The following is a 7,939-nucleotide window of genomic DNA, read 5'->3' on the forward strand; positions in this document are numbered from 1 at the left end:
TATTTTTAATTCACCGTATAGAAATATCTTAATACTACTTAAATATATCCTTCAAATATTTAGGTCATAACCCAGCACAAGCATACATAAGCCCATTGATCTCAAATGGCTTAAAAGCTCCAAAATCTGTGCTGGATTGTGGGGTCTCACTGTTAAATTCTTTCTACAAATTAAAGACAATTATTTCTAAAGACTTGCAGTCCTTGCATAGGAATGTGTGCCCTGACTTCACTGGGGCTTGCACCCAAGTCATTGTGCATAAGAGAACAGCCTTGGGGATTTTCAGTTAGATCACACAATGGGAATTATTTTAATATGTGTTTTAGGAATGGTTCTTTTTTTAGGTTGCAGAAAGATGAAATATTTAAAAAGGTCTCACAGCACATTCACAATGCTGCCAGTTTTAGTCACACTTAAGGTAACAGATAACTGTGCCAGTGACGTGATTACTGGTTGAAAATAGTTGCAGAAGAGCGCAAACCCAAATGACTGCTGTGCTGCAGATCTTTCCATATCAGAAAAGGTTAAAATATTTCGGATGTTTTAATATTAAGGCAGCTGGGGGGGGGGGGGGCATGATAGAAGTTCATAAGATTAGGTATGGAGTACAGAGGGCTAATAGAGAGAATCTTATTTTTCTCTATCTGCCAAAATTAAGGTTTGGTGGTGGAGGAGAGACTTTTTACTAAATATTTGGGTAAGGGATATTTACCAACTTTCTTTATAGAAAAATATGTTCTGAGAAAGTTTGTCTCACTTCATATTGACTGAAATGCTATAGTTAGTTCCTGTCAAGGGTGCTTTCCATCCAAAGAAATGCACAAGGAAGATAGTTAACTCTTTATTGTAAAAACAACAACACTTACAGTTGCTTCTACAGCTCTGGATACCTACTCACACCAATCTAACATCTAAGCAGCTATTCCCATGTCTACACTCTATGGAATAGTTGCAGTCACAGAGGACTCCTCCCCCTCCAATAGTTTATATACCTTTCGCTGATGGGTTGTATGTAGGCAGCCAGAGACTGTGCCTGCATGGCAACATCCTCTGCTCATCCCTTTTCAACCCCCTCTTGGTTCTGGGAGGCAGTGGTTCAGGGAAGGATGGGGAAGCACCTGGCAACTGTTGGAATCCTTTCCCCCATGGTGCAGATGTGTGATTGTTGTCACGTGTCTGTGTTTATATTCCATAGTGCTGGATGTCATGGGAACGGAAGTTCAGATACGCTGTCCCATTCTGTATTGCTTTTGTTTTTTCTCTTCTCTTGCTGATGAAGAAAGTTAGAGGAGCCATGTTTTCCTTTGTCCTGCAAATAATAAACGTAGGGCTTCATATCCATCCCTCAAGCCTCACTTTCGCTGTCTGCTGATATCTGCTGATACTGCGTGCAGATGCTTACGGATATCTGTCACACCGGTGGCTCAGGAGGAGGATTAATCACCCGAGTGGCACTTCGAAGGGAGTAACACACCAGTCGTGGTGTTGATTTCTCAGTAGCAACTTCATTTGCCTAACTTGCCTCTTCCTCCCCTTCTTCTGACCCATCCTGTGCTCCATCCTCCAGCTCTGAAGACTCCTCTGCCTCTGCCTCTTGCCTGCTGGCTGATACAGTTCCCCACAAATCACTTACCCCCTCTCCCAAGTCAAACTCCAGCCCCACTTCCTCTGGTGCACACTCATCAGCATCCTGCCAGTCCCTGCCAGCTCCTGAAAAGCAATGGGCTAAGATGGAGGACTGGAGGGAGCTGGGACCAAGATCAATCCTTCCATCCACACTATTAAAATAATGTTAAAATTGGATTAACAGTTTCATGCAAAATTAGGAAGCACATTTCAAGCCTGGTTCGATGATTCCAGCTTCCAACAGATAGATAGGAGAGGCATGTATCAAACTGTTGCCTGCATGATAACAGCACCCATCTCCCTCACAGTGTGCCCATCTCCCAATGTGGCAGAAGCCCAGGAACATCCTAAGGGAAATCAATGTGATTGCTTTGCACTAAAAGTTTAAAGGATTAATAAAATGAGAGAGAGAGAGAATGGGAGAGAGGGAGAGAGATTTTTAAAAGGAATTAATGGCTTAACAGGACTGAGGTGTATAAATAGTTTGGTTGATATCTCCCCATTACACTGTAAAGCACCCTGTGATCCTCAGATGATGGGTGGTTTATAAATTTAATAAATAATCATAATAATTTATCAATTTTCTTTGTACAAATAAACAATATTGATTTGAATAAAAATAGAATACCACCTCTGCTCCATTTTCTGTTCCATTTCTGATCTTCTAAAAAGATACTTTCTGCAGGCCTAGGACTGTAGCTGCATCATAGAGAAGAATATCCCTGGGTCCGTCCTTGACTTCTCCATTTAAAGATCATTTACCAGGTGATGAGAAAGCTCCTGAAGATCCACCATCAGGAGGCAAGAGCAGCTCCTCTCTAAATGAAAGTTATATTTGGTACTTTTTTTTAGTTTAGGAGGTGAAAGGTAAATTGGGGCACATATAGAAATCTACAAAATTATTCATGGATGGTGTGGAGAAAGTGGACAGGGAGAGAGAAAGTGTGTGCGAGAGAGAAACGAGGTGTTCTGTTATAATATTAGAACTCAGGGTTATCCAATGAGGTTGAATGGTGGGTGCTTAAGGAAGATTAAGTACTTTTTGGAACACCGCATAGTTAAACTACGGTATGTCATTATATCTCCGGGTTCAGAGACAGCATACCTCTGAATATCAGTTGTGGGGGAACAGTAGTACTGTATAATGTTGAAATAATGTGGGTCACATGTCTTGCTTGCAGGCTTTCAATATGCAGTTGATTGGCTACTGTGGAAAATGGGGTGCTGGACTAGATAAGCCTTTGGTCTGATCCAGCAGAGCTTAGAGTAGTCAATAGTCTCAGCTGTATGGACCAGTGATCTGACCTGGTATATAAGGCAGCATTCTATGTTCTCAATTAGAAATATTTTATTGGGGCAATTTTCATGTTATATGGGCACACTGGTTTACCTATGCCTCTGCTAGCTGTCTGTTTCATTGCTTTCCAATATCTGAATAGCTTGCTGTGCAAATATATCTTCTCTGAATTATCCAAGGTCCTGAATTTGTTTAAAAAATATGGCAGAAGTACCAAAGCGTTTTTTGCAGCACTATTCATATTTTCCCAACTCGACAACCTATGCTTTTATCAAGTGTGGAAATGTGAATTGTATCCTCTTTCTATGGAGTCATTTATTTGCTATGGCAAAGAGAGGGTTACACACATCCATTCACTTGAGGTAGAATGTCTCAAATACAACTGACAGAAGTAAATTTGGTTTTTATGCAGGATCTAAGCATGTTTAGAATACTAATGTGCCCATAAAGGACATTCTGACTACAACCATTTGTCATTTGCCAGGCTGTGTTTACCGACAGCCTAAGAAGGGCTGGAGGAAGAGAGAATCCTCCAAAAAGCCAATTTCTTTATTCCTCTTGTTTTATCACATTTTTGTCTCTTGAAATTTAGAAATGGTGTCTGGTAATTTAGAATGTGTCACCTTCCCAAACCCACAGTCCAGCTGGACGTATAATCGATCACCCCACACCTACATAAACACAACACAAAGACTTGTCTTCTGCTTTGCTGAGCAGAGGAGCTTCATAGAAATGCAAAACACAATAAATGCAAATTAATATACATTTCAACAAATGCCAGCACTTTATTATTTTTCACATTTACAATTATCCACATCTTTCTCACTAAAGCAAGAATGGGGAACCTGTAGTACTTCACACGTTGTTAGACTCCAGCTCCCATTATATATGGCCTTTGATTATGGTGGCTAGGGATAATGGGAATTGCAGTCCATTGGAAAAACACAGCTTCTTCTTTTACTGTCTTAAAAAGAGGTGGTGAAAAATCACTCTGGCCATCACTGCAACCTGAATGTACACATAATAATAATAATAATTTATTATTTATACCCCGCCCATCTGGCTGAGTTTCCCCAGCCACTCTGGGTGGCTCCCAATCAAGTGTTAAAAACAATACAGCATTAAGTATTAACAACTTCCCTAAACAGGGCTGCCAGATATGGAGGCTGATCCAAGAGTTGGGAGGTAGATGCCAATTGCCCTGACTGCCACACCTCACTAGATCCAACACAGCTGAGTGTAAACACAGCTGTGCCAGATAGGGGTAAAAATCCAATATTTTTTGGGAAAACCATCAAAAAATTTATGCTTTAATTTTATTTTTTGTTTTTTTAAAAAGAAGCATGAAATTATTATTTATTGTCCTTAATTGATCTAAAATCTGCAACATTTTTTGTCCATACTTAGTATTCTCTGTGTGAGAGGTGGATGGGAAATGTTTTAGATAGTTAAATTTTAAAGAAGAAAGCCCTTGTGGTTCTTTTATCATTTTTTGTTCTATTTCCTAGAAGAAGAAGAGTTTGGATTTGATATCCCGTTTTATCACTACCCGAAGGAGTCTCAAAGCGGCTAACATTCTCCTTTCCCTTCCTCCCCCACAACAAACACTCTGTGAGGTGAGCGGGACTGAGAGAAGTGTGACCAGCCCAAGGTGACCCAGCAGCTGCATGTGGAGGAGCAGAGACGCGAAGCTGGTTCACCAGATTACGAGTCTACCGCTCTTAACCACTACACCACACTGGCTCTCTATTCTAAAGCAGACCTGAATGGAACCTAGAGACAAGAGGAAACCTCTTATGTACCTGTTGGGACTCTGTACTAGTTGAGTGTTTTAAAGTTCTGATCCAAACTCTCTGTTGTATGTCAAGTGCTGTAAGATCATGTCTGCGGCAGACGGAGAGATGGGACTGCTGGGCTTCTCCATGGGCTCTCCAATTCCATCATTCTCCTCCTCCTTCAACTGTCATCTGGGAGCAAGCATTCCATCAGGCTAAATGTTCAGACTGCACCATGATGGTGGTGGCAACTGATTTAAAAATGAAATCTCTCTCAGCCTTTTCTGTCTTCCAAGAATGGTGTGAATGTACCTTTTGTTACATAGGACCACTCCAATGGCTTTGCTGGGAGTCCAGCTCCAGCTGGCTCCTTCTCTCCTTGAACTATTTTCCATTCCAGCTGGCCATTTTAAGAACTATGTAAATTTAAGAATTGGTGCCTAAGTTTGCTTGTTCCCCTCTACCCTCTCATTCCCCTTTTCCTTTTGTGCTATGTCTTTTAGAAAGTAAGCCTACAGGCAGGAACTGCCTTGCTTATTGATCTCATAAATATAATAAAGTAGGTATGAAAACAAGCCACCATGGGGGCTTCTTCAGTGGGGCCAAAATGCTTTAAACAAACAAACAAACAAACTATAAGGCAGAGCAACGACTGAACAGAGAGTTCAACTTGGCTCTGACATTATAGCCATTTGATGCTTTTGAGCAGCAATTTGTAGAATGATCTAAAAGAATGCACCAGTATTCACAATGAGCAGCAAATGAAAATAATTTCTTTATGAGTCATTAAATATATCTCACTAATTACAGAGAAGGTTTTGCCTTGTTTGGGTCTTTTTTGCTACCCTGCTAATAAGTGATGCAGTGCCTTTACTCAGAGTAGGTATGCCAGTCGCTAATGCAAGGAACTTCATCCGTTGCTACGTCCTTTGAGGGTATGTGTGTGTGTTTTTGGCAAGGACTGTTAGATAGCAATTGCAGGGTGTGGGCATCTGGCAATTAGATACATAATCAAGATCATGTAACAAAATCCATCTTAATGTGGGTGTAAACATTGTTGAAGATATTTGCCTTTGTATTCCATTGGATTTAGTCAGAGCAAACTTTCGTGAAACAAGGCATTGTTCTTTAGGTTCTGTATTCCTCTCTAAAAGCAAAAGTACATCATACAGCTCCATAAATATTAAAGGGATGTGTTCTCAGGCTCATGTTTTTACCATGATCTTTTTGCAATGTAATCTTATGTATGTTTGCTCAGAAGTAACTCCCACTGTGTTCAATTATACTTACACCCTAGTACACGATTTAGGATCGAAATTTAGCCATTACCACTATTCATCAGTTACTGGTGATTAGAACTTGTAGTCCTGTTTCCAAGAGATGTAAAAGAATAATCACAAGGTCCACCCAGCAGACCTAAATGAACTCTGAAGAAGTTATAAGGTTCTATTCCAATCAGAGTGAAGACAGATATACAAATTCACAGTGGGTTTTTCACACTTCAATGTCTATCTTGCTTTGCATCTTACATAATAGCCAGACCTGGATGCTGGTACTGCAAAAGGGAACACAGCCCCAATGAAGCTCTAGCTATACTTCTGGTTCCCATTTGATGGGAATGGGTTTGTGAGGGGATCCTTATTTTTTAAAATGCTGCTGCCCACGCATGTTCACATTTGGTTAGGAACTGGCTAAAGGCTAACTGAGACTGTAACCTCAAGAGTGGAATTGCTTTGACTGAGGGGAGAAATCATGCTCATGATTGGCTCAAACAAATCATCATTTTCACAGCCAGCTTCTGCTAGTGGTCTTTTCATAGCTGAATGGTGGGTGGAGAGGAAGAGGAAGAGGAAGAGTGAGGTGATTTAATGTGATAAGAGTGCTTCTCAGACACTCTATAAATCTGTCCTAACCTTCAGGTTTGTTGGATTTTTCTTCTCTGCATTAGTTAACTATTTGGGCTGAGCTACACATTACACTTGACACAGGTGACTGCCAAAACCAGCATTCCAATGCTGAATTAGTCTTATTGCCTCCTCCATTAATCACAAGATCACTTACTCTATGTCTTGACATCAACACATCATGTATTTCTACACTAGCTAATTATGTGGAGCATGGAATGAAACATGCAAGATGGCAACATCAAGATGTGGGATAATTGACCGTAGATGCAATGGGAAGGGAGAAGGAGAACTTGATGTAGGTATTCAGCCCCATCGAGTTCAGCCCTTATTATCAACTTTTCTATAAGTCCAAATGGTTATTTTTCTTTTTATCATCTCTGCACACTCACTCAAAGTCTGTGCGTTCTGGAGGAAAGTCAATCATTTTAGCCTCCTATAATGGTGAGCCAGAGGAGAAAGTGAAAAGCTGGAGGCAATGGAAAGAATGTATGATCACAGGCAGTATGGTTCTGATCCTGCACACCTGGAAGTTAACAGGAAGATAGCATATTGCTGCCGTGGGCTCCTTCAGAAGGAGGGAAGGGTATGAATTGAATCAATAAAGGAGTATTAAAGGAATATGTCCACAGAGGCTCATGTTTTTACCATGATCTTTTTGCAGTGGTGTCTTATGTATGCTTGCTTCAGCCTTTAAACTCTTCCATTTCTGCAGTTGCATTGTAGCCACTGAATGTGTCAGACTCAGAAGCCTCAACTGGATGGCAAGCATCTGTGGCAGAATAAAATTATCCCATGAACATTTGGTGAGGCTTGAGTCTAGAATACATTTCTTTAAGTTCATTTAAAAAATAAATGCCAGAGACCTTGAATCCTGACAACTGCTTTGTTACAAAACATGCTTTCTGGGAAAGGGGAGCATTCATTTAAAAATCACAGACTGGATGAATGTATTTAGCTTATTACGGTCACAGACCAGCATAAAAAACACAGACTAAATTCACACTTTTATCTATTTATACGCCCAAGTTGTCACAGCCAAACAGTTGCAGCAAAGTTGGTGGCATTCTCTCCAGTTTAATCTCAAACTGTTGAGAAAGACCTCATTTCTCCACTAACCATGACCTAGTTTAACCATAGATCTGTGAATTTGCTCCCTTTCGATCCTCCTCACTTTTATGTAAATTTTGTCAGCCCAGCTGCTATGGGACAGCAGATACACTGTACAGTACTCAGAAAGCTCTAGAGTTGGGTAGAACCCACAGAGAACAGAACATCATGGCCTTTAACTTGCAGAATTACAAAATGCTGTGTGAGTCCTAAGAGGTGTGTTGAGG

At 40.6% G+C, this 7,939-nt stretch overlaps 1 long non-coding RNA gene across 1 annotated transcript; it reads right to left on the reverse strand.

Moving 5' to 3' along the window:
• Positions 1–976: 976 nt before the first annotated feature.
• On the reverse strand, positions 977–7,602 carry LOC310685740. Its single transcript, XR_014515458.1, has 4 exons — positions 7,251–7,602; positions 6,995–7,128; positions 4,726–4,890; positions 977–1,309 (listed from the first exon to the last, which is right to left on the reverse strand). It is a non-coding gene; the product is annotated as an uncharacterized lncRNA (long non-coding RNA).
• Positions 7,603–7,939: the final 337 nt, after the last annotated feature.

The sequence above is a fragment of the Podarcis tiliguerta genome (assembly GCF_965153285.1).
Source record: "Podarcis tiliguerta genome assembly, chromosome: 9".
NCBI lineage: Eukaryota > Metazoa > Chordata > Lepidosauria > Squamata > Lacertidae > Podarcis > Podarcis tiliguerta.